Consider the following 13,974-nt stretch of genomic DNA (forward strand, 5'->3'; position numbering starts at 1 on the left):
AAAGACATTCATTCGATATTCGAAAAATTCGTTCATTGTTACCTGTAAAGTACCAATATTTTTAGAAATAAATGATTTCTCACTACATCAGCTCGTAACGGCTCCCTTTATTCTTCAAAAACTGATGAGAAAGTTGCATTTTATCCACATGAGTGGCAAAGTAATTTGATGCATATTTTGAGATGTTTCCTCATGTTGGCTGGTTAAATTGACTTTTGTAAGTGATTATTTTGAATAAAAAAAAATTTAAACTGTTTATTGCACACATTAATAATAAAGTTTACAAACAAAACTCTTAATCTATTATTATTTAGATTTTAATTGAGTTGAGTCCAAGTAGATCTCATGCATTCATTACATTTACATATATTTATGCTTAAATCTATTAATTAATTATGTCCATTGGAAGACTTAGATAAATTATTCAGTAGGTAACATTCTTTTATAATATGATAAATTTATATTTAATAGCGTTCATTTGGATTGGACTTAAAATTGTTTATTAATTGTTCTACTGTTTATTATGTAAATCCTTCAAACGGGATTACATAATAATCTGAAGGCTCTGATATATTTCAATGAATATGCACATTAATCATTATTGTTTCCCATTCAAATTATCGTATCAGCTTAAACTCAATTGTGTGATATAGATATTACGTGGAAACAAACAAAACCGAAGTGAAAAGCAAATAACAAACAATATCATAAATTGAAAAGGTACAAGAGATTCAGGATATTTCTCAGTAAACAATACGGAACGCGAGCGAAGCGATAAAAAACTTAATCGAAAACCAATGGTATTATTCGATGAAATTGATATGATGAAGAAGAGGCTGTTTGCTTATTGTGTTCTATTTGATGGCCTTTATTTTTCTTTATTTCCTACCGGTACGAGATCAAAGTTTGATATTTCTTCGAGTGCTTATTTTGAGTCCCGTGCAAGCGAAAGATTCTATATAATATATCTATAATCTAATTTAGAATCTTGAGCGTAGTAAGGGACTCAAAAGCGCACGAGATGAAATAACTTTGATCTCGTGTAGTACACAAATATTTTCCCCGGAGCAGTGAGAAGATACCTATTAGACAACTTGAAAAATGTAATCGTTCTTCATCACTTAATACCTGCACTCATGTTTTCTTAAGATATACAAACAATTAAGGCCGGGGTCGTTTTCACCCGCCGCCCGCGGCCGACAGCGGCCCGCCGCCCGCGGCGTCTGAATGGTATGTTCGGGAATGCTCGGGAGTAGGGTTTGCAATATCTGCCCAGTTTTCGGATCCGGATATTTCGGATATTAATTATTTTACTATCCGGATATCCGGATAAAACGGATAATTCGAATACTTACTTTTTATTTAAGAAATCTCTCATGAATTCAATAAAAAGTGTAATATAATACAATTTTACGTATACAAGGCTATGTAACAGCAAGTATTTAAGCTATTTTTGGCGTTCTACCTTTTCGCCGATGCTTTTAAGTTGATGTGCAAGTGTAGGGTTTGCACGACGGATCCGAAATGTATGGGATTATCCGCGGATCCGGATCCAGATCCGGATAATTTCATACATTTCGGATCCGGATTGCAAACCCTATGCAAGTGCAAACATACAGCTGATGTAACCGTGAGGTTAGGTTAGGTTAGTTAAGTTGGTACGAGTTATTGTGTTGAGTTGCCACGTGACGTGATATTGGCAAAATGCCATTAGGCAAAAAATTATACTCACCAAGATCTAAAATAATTTTCGGCAAAGATTGCTTACACAAGCTTTGATTGCTTGATTAGATATGGTCGAACGGGTGACACAAAATATATTTGCAATAATTTACTATGTTATGGCGATACTTCAACCCTCCATTTAAAATTGGCAGTCTGCGCTGCGAAATTCATTTCTTGGTAGAGTTTTTGATAATATTTAGAGAATCGAACATTTTCTAACTGTTAGACATCTCAACAATAAGAGACTGTTATTGTTGAGATTTTACATTGCATTTAAAGTCAATCAAGGTTTCCATTACAGATTTATTCAAATCATCATCATTCAATTTAAGAGCTGGGCTCTGTCGGTGCAGCGTGATGAAGTTGTCTCCACCTTGGTCGATCCGAAGCCAGCCCCTTAATGTCCTGGTACGACACGGCCCCTCATGCTCCTTTACTTGGGTCATATAACTTTTTCTTGGTCTTCCCCTCCCCCTCCTTCCATTTATTTTGCCTTCTATGATGTTTCTGATGAAGTGGTCGTGTCGTAGCACGTGGCCGATCATTTTTCCTCTTCTATATTTATTCAAATACGAAATGCTAAAACCTTCTTCATCATTCTGCTAAACCGTACTGCATTTCAATCGGCAGTTTAATATCAACTGAAGTCTTCCTCCGTTGGACTCATTTTAGTTCTGTTCGCACTTTATTCATAATGTATTCGGACGCTAACAATAATGACAGCGCATCACGTCACGTTTGGGGGCACGGCAGTGCCCCCGCCAAGTCGAGCGCGTAGCAAACACTGCCGTACCATCCTTTACTGGAACCATTTCGCCGCATTTTCAGGCCCCTATTTGAGAACCTCTGGATAAGACCAGAACGCAGAAATTTTGGTCATCCAGTAAGCTTTGATAATCACATACTTAAAATCCAAAATCAGAGAGCTGAAATTTGGTACAGAGTTAGGGTTTAATGGCCACATAAAGGGAAAACCTAAAAATATTGCAATATCAGTCACGTTTTAAAGATCTAAGAACTGCATAAGTAAGTTTGTAATCCCATATAAATATATGATATTACAAAGTTACTGTTGCAGTTCCTACAAATAGTAGGTAAAGTAAAGGTACACTACGATGTACGATGTGAGTATGAATGAAGATATGTTTAGTTATGATATGTGTATACATAGTATGGGTATGAGTACCCGAAAAGAAGGACAGCCTACAAAAAGAGATGAGATCCCATCAAAGACATTACATGTAAAAAGGTGCAAGTCTCGCAACGCTTTTACTTTTACTACAAAAAAGTTTTGAGATGTAATGTGAAACCAAGTCGGTTATTTTAATCAGTGCCAGGGGGTGTTAAAACCGTATCAATAAGATATCTTTAATTTGTAATACATATAATGACTTCGCAATCGCACATAATGCTTTACTCGTACCGTACTCGTAAATATGTGTAATGCTCAAACTGCAATTACCGCTAGCGTTATGTTCAATTAGAATTATTTTTAATTTTAATAGGTGACGATGATCCTTTTGTCATTATGCAGCCGTGCGATGGCCAAGTCATTATACGTATTGCAAATTAAATATATCTTATTGATAGATACGGTTTTAGCACCCCCTGGCACTGATTAAAATAACCGACTTGGTTTCACATTACATCTCAAAACTTTTTTGTAGTAAAAAATGTTTTTGATGGGATAATGTTTGACAGGAACAGGGTACTCGTACACTCAAAGTTACTTTTACGGAGCTAGGACGATTTGCATACGATTGTGGAAATAAGGGAGTAGACGGCAATCAAGAAGTAATGAATAAACAGTTTTATAACGTAAAAATGTATCCAAATAAATAAAATCAACCGACAACGTGGTTTACATTATAACTCTCAACGTTTTTAAAATAGTATTCTTAAAAATTGTATTATTCGAATTATCCGTTTTATCCGGATATCAACATAATCTAAATCCGGATACTAAATTGTACGGATATCCGGATAAAACGGATATCCGGATTGCAAGCCCTACTCGGGAGTGGTCGTTTTCGCCCGCCGCGTGCGGCGTCCCCCCGAAAACGACCACTCCCGAGCATTCCCGAACATACCATTCAGGGCTACCGTGAAAATCGAACGATAGAGCGCCATCCGCACGTAAATTAGTTCGAACGAACCAACTGAAGCCTACCGGGAAACACTTTCGTTTTGGCTTACGTCTTTCGAATCCATAGAATTGACCGACGTGAATGGAATGAACGAACCTAACGTTAAGTGTGCATCACACTTCACATCCTACGCTGGGACATAAAACCGGTAAATTAATAATTTACTTAAAACTGAGTTAGATATACTTAAATAATTAGTTTTACGTACTTATAACGTACAATGATACTAAAAACCTTCGTAGAATAAGTTTTAATACCAATTTAACATTTTTTGCTGTTTGTCGAATATAATTTTAATAGATTAAGCAGTAGTGTCAAGACTGTCAATGTCAAATTCATTGTTTACTGTCTCATGGCTGTCTTGATGTCGCCGATGTTTGTCTGTTGTACCACATATTTTAATATTATAAAATTTGTATTTACATTGAAAAGGTAAGAAAATCTTTATCTTGTCTTTAAAAAAAACTTTCTAAGCAGAAGAAATTACCGTTATAATTGAAGTACTTGACGACTTTTTGAAACTATGTATCACAATGTACCTACTTTTGATTATTTTAGTTGCTTTTAAACATATAAATTACTTCCTAGTACCCGATGACTTTCGAAACTACATAGTTTCGTTGCATACTTTTGGTTACTCTCGCTCGACTTATGAAACAAATAAGAATAAGATACTTGTTAAACAGTGTACAGTTGTAGTTTTTACATAAAATGATTATTTTAGCAGTTTAAAGGATAATTTTCAATCTACCTATTATTAATATTTTCTCAAAAGTAATTTATTTTATTACTTTGTAAGTTCTTAAGGTCAAATAGTCTATTGATTGTCCGAAGCTCCTGTAGCCGGTTATTTTAGAAAAATATGCTCTAATTCATGTGTTTTTTTAGTTCCAGACTAGTGGGAATCACAATGGACCTACAGTGAGCACCCTGGCAAGGAATATGTTCAAGCTTATAGCTTCCAGCTATTGCTGGAAAATGGAAATTTCTATAATGATATGGAGGCCAACAAAGGTAGGCATTTTTACTGATTTGGATCACAGTAACGTTTCGTACTCATGAAACTATCCTGATTGTGTATGATAATCTACGATTTTCTTTCACTTTCATACCTTCTTTGAAATAAAAGTGTCTGCCCAACGCCAACTAGGTACATGGGTACCTACTTACCTAGATGCCAAGTAGGCTGGCTACATACTTATATATCCTATACGTCATGCTTTAAAAGTCTACAAATGTCTAAATTATAATAAATAAGAATAATTAGATTTGACATATAAACTTAATTTCAATTTCACACCATTCACTGGAGTATGGTTTAATACAATAATTTGTATATATCTAAATATAATTCTTGTTTTTATTAACATTTCCACAGACTCCAGAGGATGTCTGGCAGCGCCTCATAGGGCTATCCTGCCCTCGACTCCCAGTCTACCAGCCGCGCCGGTCCGTCGCCTAATCACAACTCCAACCCGGTCAACCGCAACAGGAGCCACAAGAATGTGAGGTGGTGCTGGATATGAAGGTGATCGAAGCCAACTTATACACCCGCGAACTGATGCGGTGGAAAAAACTTAGGTCTTTTTTTAACATTAATTTTATAACTTTATTTGCTTAGACTGATTTGAAATATTCTTTATTGAAAGTGTATAATGTATATAGAGATTTGTCCGATTTTTGTTAAAATAAAAATAATAAAATTATACGCAAAGTATATTTTATTGAATTTAGCTATTTTTATCAGTACACGGAAGCGTCGCGACTATATCTCGCAGATCGTCGGGCAGTGGTCGAACACGTAGTTGGGAGATTTTCAATAAAAAGTTTGTCTTCACATTAACATTGTTTTATTTATTAATTTGTGTAAAAAATTTAACAATTTTACCAGGCTAAGGGTTAAGGGTTATATTTCCCACGTATGGCACTTCAAACATCTGTTCTATTTTTGATGAGTAAAACATTCAATTGTCATTTTCGAAATGTCAGCCTGGTAAAGGGTTAAAATTGTATAATTATATTTTAAATATTAATATAATAAAATTCGGGACTAACACATTCAGCACATGCACAAACAGGCGGCAAATGGGCAGAAGCTTCCTCCTCCTCCCTTATTGTCTACATTCGAAAAGAGTTAGTCAGACCAGGATATTAAGCGATTTTTATAGCACAGACGCGCAAATGTTATTTAAATACATAATTTCATAGAAATTTGGAATTTAAAATACACTTGCACGTTTGTGCTATAAAAATCGCTGCATACTTATCTTGGTCTCACTCTAATGTCATTTACATATTATTGACTAATCATTGACTATGTTTATTTGCACATACAAGAGTAAGAAATAAAATAGCCTACCTAACCTTATAAAATTATTTATCATAGGTACATTTATAACCGTTTCGGTGCGGTTGGCACGACAGGCGTGTCATCAATGATTTCAACGTGTGGCGCATGACACGACAGGCGTGCGATCATATTCTATGGCGTAAGGCACGCCTGCCGTGTCATGAAATAATTGTTCGCCGCCACAGCCAAAAGTTTTCGAAGTTTACACAACTCAGATATAATATAACATTTAGATTTTTACATTACAAGTCTTATATATTTCGTTCGTGTGTTCCTTTACGAGTAACATGTTTGCTTATCGTTATATACTATACTACTACACTGATTGTTTTGTAACAAAATTCTGCCATGGAAATTTGAAAAATAAACACACGCATTATACATCTTTACATTTTAAAGTATTCTATCTATCTATCTTTGTATATCTACATCATTTATATCGATGGTCAAATATTCAGAACTATACTAGACAAAGTTATGCAATCATAGTTAATAACACAATCGGCACAATCTGTGTCTGGTCATCAGTGATCAAATGTAATTTATTCTACCTGCTAGGTATATTACTCCGTAGTCAACTTGGCCAATACAACTCTTAGTGCTGCTAATCGTGTAATAGTTTAACTAGCAGGTACAATAAATTACACAATTTATTCCTGTAAAGGAGGCGATTCAAATATATGTGCCTTATTATCCTTATGCCTTACATTAGCTTTCTAAGGTGAATTTAATAATTACCACAGCATGGCCTCATAGGAAATAAGACTAGTTTGCTAGCCTCTGCTTATATAGTAGATAAGTCTTAGTCTTCTTCTATACTACGTAGGTACGGGGCATTGGGTAATAGTTGCATTATCAGCTGGTAATGTAGCTCCTTGAAAAGCCGGCAGTGTTATTTTCATCGCCGTCGTCGGGAGTACGGTCTTCGCGTGTAGGCACAGCACGGATCACAGATCAGACAGTAGTGGCCATGGTGGTGGTGTAACTGAAACATCATAAGAACTGGTATTAGAATTATTACTATACTTACTATGTACTAATATTACTGTTTGACATCTTCATTACATTACTAGGAATTTCATTATTATTTAGAACAGCGGTAGGCAACAGGCGGCCCGTGAACCTCTCACTTGCGACCCGCGAGCCCCCTTGGCTATTTTGTATGTAATATTGATAAACGACAATGTTTGATAAAGTAACACATATTAACAAAGTGCGGCCCGCTTCAACTTTTTTGGCTGCTAAAATGATGCCGACCGCTGATTTAGAATACTAATTTTATGATTCTTATTTTCTTTAGACGCTAGTTTACAATGACTTCGCCATTTTGAAAGTTTTCGACGTGTAATAGTTACATGTCGTTGAAGTGTCGCCGGGAAACAGACACACACCAACAATGCGCGTGCTATCCCTGGGGAAAGCGTATCTAAGTATAATCCTATAGTAGGACCTATGCCGATGGTTGTTGGATCTGTCGGCGAATGAAACAGCTTTCTCGTCACCCCCCAATGCAAATCTACACAATGGATGGTTAACTTCATAGCTACAGTCCAAAACGCAGACATATTCGCAGACAAGTGGCCGTCCCTACAACGTAGTATCAGGATTTTTTTTAACTCTGCCTATGTTACTTAATATCAGTTTTTTTTAAATGTCTAGGTAACTTAGTAATACATAATATGTATGTTAGAGATAGTTCGAAAAGTGTATACATATTTATGAATTTTATGATACTGACTATGTATTATTAACAGTATAAGTGTCTTGGCATCTTGCAGCTGTAAACTTATACTTAGTGTTTGCCTGAATAAATAAAAAATAATAAAGAACTGCAAATCAGTGTCCATAACACTAAGTTACCTTTTAATATCCCAAATGTTAGCTCTATAGTGGAGCGCGCCTTATTTTGTATGGCGTTATAGCCTCGGGGATTCTTCTGCGGCGCCGGTTGCAGAAATCATAAGGTGTCCCGTGTTCCCGCAGTGGATACCCGGAGTCTTCTAAAATTATAATAAGCACATTATATTAATAGTGGGTTAATATCTGCCTAAAAACCATCGCTGGTGTTACGGAACCTTTCCTGAAGGCCGCAATGGAAACATTTATTTGTAACTAAGGGGCTGTCCATAAATTCCATAAATTACGTCATCAATTTTTGACGATTTTTGACCCCCCCCCCCCCTATAATCATCCAAAAATCATGCTTCAAATGACCCCATGTCCTCCTACTTCATGCTACCGTCATCCGATGTCCAGACCCCCCCCCCCCCCTAATTTGAAATGACGTAATTTATGAATAGCCCCTAACACAAACAAACGAAGAGTCTCTCACCCTAAATGCATATACAATAAGCGGCAATTATTGCCGTTCTGTCAGGGATAATAATATAAAATAAGACAATTATATTCCTATTATTTCCGTCCTCCACATTTTGCAACTAGAATTAGACCAAGATAAGGCTGCAACGATATTGATAGCATGCACAGTGTAGGTAAGTGTTATTTATGCGTCATAATTTCAGAAGTTTGACGTTTAAAATAACAGTTGCACTGCGTGTGCTATCAGAATTATTGCAGTCTTCTCTTGGTCTAACTCTAGGGTCATTCGAAATATTTCGTAAATAGTTTCCGTGATGAGCTAAACCTTTTAGCAGCCAAGGGCCACATAAGTACATAGTTGTTAACAATGTTGAAGTGGGCCGCACTTTATTAATATTTGTGAATTTATCAGATATTGTCGTTTGTCAATATTACATACAAAATAGCCAGCAAGGCTCGCGGGCCGGGCTGCAAGCGAAAGATTAGCAGGCCGCATGCAGCCCGCGGGCCGCCTGTTGCCGACCGCTGCGTTAAACCATTAATGAACCCCTGACGTAACATGTGCATCTATGTCTGTCTGTAGTACGTAGCCCCCAACACACACATACACTCACACAGGCTCATTGATCTTACTGTAGGATCGTTTAGTGTATGATTAAGAACACAATATATATTTATATAAATTATTAAGTTATAACATACCTACCTACCTAATGTGCGCTATTTCGCTGGTACCACATGCCCGCTGCTCGAAGTAGTCTTGACTAATGCTAATGCTACATATGAAGGCGTCGTGGGTTGCCCTGCCGTACGACGCGTCCATGTTAATGATGTAGTTGACTTGTTCCCATATCTGAAGCACTACCACCAGTTTTAACATTGACATATTCACTCACGTTTAAGTAACTTACTTTCTATGCATCTCGCTCGTACTCGCATATTAGTGCAAGCGAGATGTATAGTAAGTAATTTACGTAGACGCGAGTTAATCTGTCAATGTCAAAACTGGTGGTAGCCGTACTGAAAACCGAACGTTACATAATGTTAATTTATATTTCACCATAGTACGAAATTCGTTAGCTTAGCTCCCTTTTGCTTGTATTGTACAATTCTAATTTATTCCTATTTTTTCAGTCATCCACATTTTACATCTAGCGTCATTCGACAATTTTGTAAATCATTTTTTCCATGATGCGCTAACTAAACGATTAATTGATTGTGTGTGTGTGTGTGTGTGTGTGTGAATTAATAAAAATGAACACACACACACACATACACACACATGCTTATTAATATTACTGTGGTATCGTAGTGCGTGATTAGAAACACCAAATATATTTATATAAATTATAACACATACCTACCTAATGTACACTATTTCGCTGGTGCCACACATGCCAGCTGCTCGAAGTAATCTCGACTAACGCTGTTGCTCCATATAAAGGTGTCGTAGGTTGTCCCACCATACGACTTGTCCACGTAATTGATATGATCCCGTATCTGAAAACCAAACGTCAGTTGTTGTTAATTTCTTTTTCACTTTAGTACGAAGTTACAAATAAAGGAAGTCAAATTCAAATCATGAATATTTTAGAGTAGGTATACAGTAGTATACACATCTTCTATAAAGTCTGAAAATAAGTAATGTAAGGCTTAGTAAATTAAATAAATTAACAATCCATACTTTCATACTAATATTATAAATGCGCGTAAAAGTGTGTCTGTCTGTTACCTCTTGACGCTTAAACCCCTGAACCGATTTGGACTAAATTTGGTATGGATATAGTTTGGGCCCCGAGAAAGGGTTACTTTTTTTCAATCATCATCAATCGTCATCATCCCACGCAGACAATGTCGCGGGCAGAAGCTAGTAATTAATAAATATCTTGGACACGGCGCGTATAGTACCTACGTCGATTCCTCTCACTGCGGCCTTGACCACCGGCAGCTTGGGCCTTGCCCCGCTGCTGGCGGCATTCTAGGTTAGTTTTTTTAATAATATGTTTATATATTTTTTATTGTTTTGTGATTTTTTTATATTCTACTTATATATTCAAATCGTAAAAACCTAAAAGCTAAGACACAAATCGACCTAGTCCAATAGAAAGCTAAATAAAGCTTGTATTGTGAGTACTAAATTAAGATATAATTATACAATAGATAGAATAATATAAAACATTCATAACTCCGGATCATATATCTGTGATAAACACAGAAATAAATACCTTTACCAGGATTCGAGCTCGAAAATTCCTGTTTTATTGACGGGGTCACTACCGACTGGGCTAAGAGCCAGTTTAAAATTAAAATATTTTGGGATTAGAATAAACTGGTTAAGATTATTATTTCACAAAATTATTTTTACACACATGGAAAACATGAAATATACTGATCAATATATCAACCTCCTAACAGGATAAAGAGGCAATCTTTTTTTATAAGGTACACTAAAGAGACAACTTTCAAAACATTATTACAATAGTAAACAGTAGTATACATAAGAGGTAGGTTTTTTTATAAAATTGCCCTTCAAAACAAGCACAGAAATAGACAAGCTGTTTTAGCTGCTTCTATTAGACTAATAATAATAATATATCTGCCGGAAATAAAATTGCGTATCATTTTATTAGGCAGTCGTCCGTTTTATACCATTTATATCCCTTAGCTCAGTACTTATCATCACCATCGCTTGCACGCATTAGCCTAGTTAATTTTAGATACCATCAACTCTCAATAGTCCTTACACCCTGGCGGATGCTGCCTCTGCGTGTGTTCCATGACGCGGGCAAGGGCAGCATCCGCTCGGTTTACCCCTTACATTTCATTAAGTGTCAAAAGGGACTCACGTGTTGCCTACGGCTCCGCGCACGCCTACCAAAGGTCCGGAACACCATTGTTCCGTGATGGAAAAGATATACAAGAAGCGGTCTTCATATTCCTATGGCCCATGAAGGGTCACATGTGTGCATCGAAAACCCCTGGAATGCAGAATGAAATTATTAGTACTTAATTTATGAAATATGATATAAGATTAATGTGCATTACTTCTAATGTACAATGTATGTATAACTATTTTTTTGAGAAGAGCCCTACTTAAGTACTACTTAGCATCAATTATGTATATATGTAAACTTCTTTTAGAATTGGGTAGATACGTAATTATTGTATGTAGGTAAGATTACCTACATATAAGGAACACTGTGTATAGATAGAGTGGGGGCTAGAACAACCTTAACTGTAAATGTTTTATGTATTTATTTATTTTAACATTTCAATCAGGTAAGAAGACCCATATATTACAAATACAATTTGACTGGACAATTCTTTTTTTTAAACCCAAGATTTTTTTTTAACAATATCTATCAGTATATTTTATAAATCCATATTACTACTCACAGTATTATTTTATCTGATATGAGGTTATTATAAATAATGTAAACAAATTTCACTTACCCGGCTTTAATGATAGCCCATACTGATAAGACCGGGGTAATTTAGCAGTTGGACACCGCTTGCTGAGAAACAGGCATCCATTTGGTCCCGGCCCACTTCATGTTGATAATCTGCCTGCCATAAAAGTTTAAATGGAAAAATAACGTAGAAGTACACTACTTTGCGAACAACTCAGTTTGAATCTCGGCATTATGTATTTATTTATGTGATGAGCACAGATATCTGTTCCTGAGTCATTTGGTGTGTGTTTTCCATGTGTGTATTTATTATATATCACAACATAAGCCTTCTTGAGCTTATTGTGGGGCTTTGTCAATTTGGGTAAGATTGTCCCATAACATTTATATACATATATTATTAAATTAATATCTTCTGTATAATACAAAAATACATTCTATCAAATGGTATATTATTTTAATTAGATACTGACAGACACTACATAGCTTCCCATGAAGGTAGAACTTTGAATACTTGAAACATACATCTTGCAATGCTCTAGACCTTTTATTGTGAATGTTCAATGTTTTGACTATTTGATTAATGACTTACGAAATAATCTAAAACGTATACCTTATTGAACAGGGTCCTACAGCTATTTCGTCGTGGATGTGGAAATATGCAGCGTGGTATTTACAAACTCCGCGTCCAGAACTTTCACTTAGCGGAATTTTTATCGCATTAGGCATCTATAGAAGCGGCTTGTTGCCGGATTTCTTCAGCCAGGTTCTCTTGCGACAGAAACATCTTTGTAATAGTTCACAAACAAACAGTACAATTTCACGCAGCACGACACAATCAACTATAATAATAAGATACACGAAGGGCATGATACCCTATTATGACAGAATAAAATTGCCAGGTCATGAAATTGAAAAAACAGGAGCACTGCTTTGAAACTGCGAGTTGATCGAGCATAATCCCCAAATATCTATTTATTCATCCCGCTGCAGTGCTCAAAAACCGAGGACATTCAAAATATTTGCAAAACAATGCGCGGATTCACTGCCACAAAAACGGGATAAAAAGCTGAAAGGTGAGTTATCTGGCAGCACTGTGATAAACGAAAGAACAACGTTAGCTCTTGAGGTAACGTGTGTTTTGACAGTTCTTTACGAATTTCGTGCTGTCAAAAACTCCGAAAATTGCGTTTCGCGGTAGGTCTATGGAACGATATTCGATCCATAATCGTCTTTCGAACGGGCCGCTCGATGACGGCTGTCTTCGCGGTAGCAAACCGTGTTTTATCTGTCAGAATTGCCCGCAATTGACGATTTTCGGTATTCGCGGTAGCGCTGCAGACGCCGCGGGCGGCGGGCCGCTGTCGGCCGCGGGCGGCGGGTGAAAACGACCCCGGCCTAAGTTTAATTACCGCAATCGAACACAAAAACAAAACGTAATAATAAATTTCAGTAAAATAATATGGAAATAACGAACATCAACTGACACTTCAATCGACAACTTTTTTTTTGTAAAAAAAAACTTTATATGATACGGTCCGAATTGCGGATACGTACTATTTGTCAACTATCTAGTAGAAATTCTTAAAAGTAAAATTATTAATTTTGCGTGATAATCTGTGTATTTTTGAGTTTAATTGTACAGTAAAATATCTAAAATATAGTATTTTATCAGTTTTTATCAAATCTTAAACTTTATTTTATTAATTAATTATTAAGAATTCATACTCGTACGTGGTTTGGAACGATGCGGTCTGAAGTTTTCGGGGGTCTATTATAAACCGTCAATATACCGTTGAATGACGTTTTAACTTTTTTTGTCTGTTTCGTTTTGCTAACAGTGTGAAAGGGACAGAGATAATAGAACCCAAGTATTTCGAACTTGTATTAGACCCCGCATGTTGAAATGACATTTGACTATAAAGGTTACTTGAATGTCATTTTGTCTCACTCAGTGAGCAAAATCGCATTTTGCTCACTGTTTTTAAGAAACAAAGTACCCTTCTTCGAGCTGCTGAGGTGA

The 13,974-nt window shown here is 36.2% G+C and overlaps 2 long non-coding RNA genes across 2 annotated transcripts; one reads left to right on the plus strand and one right to left on the minus strand.

Moving 5' to 3' along the window:
- The first annotated feature begins 3,966 nt into the window (after positions 1 to 3,966).
- Positions 3,967 to 5,385, plus strand: LOC134794616 (uncharacterized). Its single transcript, XR_010144697.1, has 3 exons — positions 3,967 to 4,304; positions 4,761 to 4,886; positions 5,251 to 5,385. It is a non-coding gene; the product is annotated as an uncharacterized LOC134794616 (long non-coding RNA).
- A 336-nt stretch (positions 5,386 to 5,721) lies between these two features.
- Positions 5,722 to 13,218, minus strand: LOC134794617 (uncharacterized). The gene is made up of 6 exons (XR_010144698.1): positions 11,995 to 13,218; positions 11,388 to 11,519; positions 9,906 to 10,041; positions 9,248 to 9,394; positions 8,083 to 8,222; positions 5,722 to 7,207 (listed from the first exon to the last, which is right to left on the minus strand). It is a non-coding gene; the product is annotated as an uncharacterized LOC134794617 (long non-coding RNA).
- Between the last annotated feature and the right edge of the window lie 756 nt (positions 13,219 to 13,974).

The sequence above is a fragment of the Cydia splendana genome, chromosome 10, assembly GCF_910591565.1.
Source record: "Cydia splendana chromosome 10, ilCydSple1.2, whole genome shotgun sequence".
In the NCBI taxonomy this organism is placed as follows: domain Eukaryota; kingdom Metazoa; phylum Arthropoda; class Insecta; order Lepidoptera; family Tortricidae; genus Cydia; species Cydia splendana.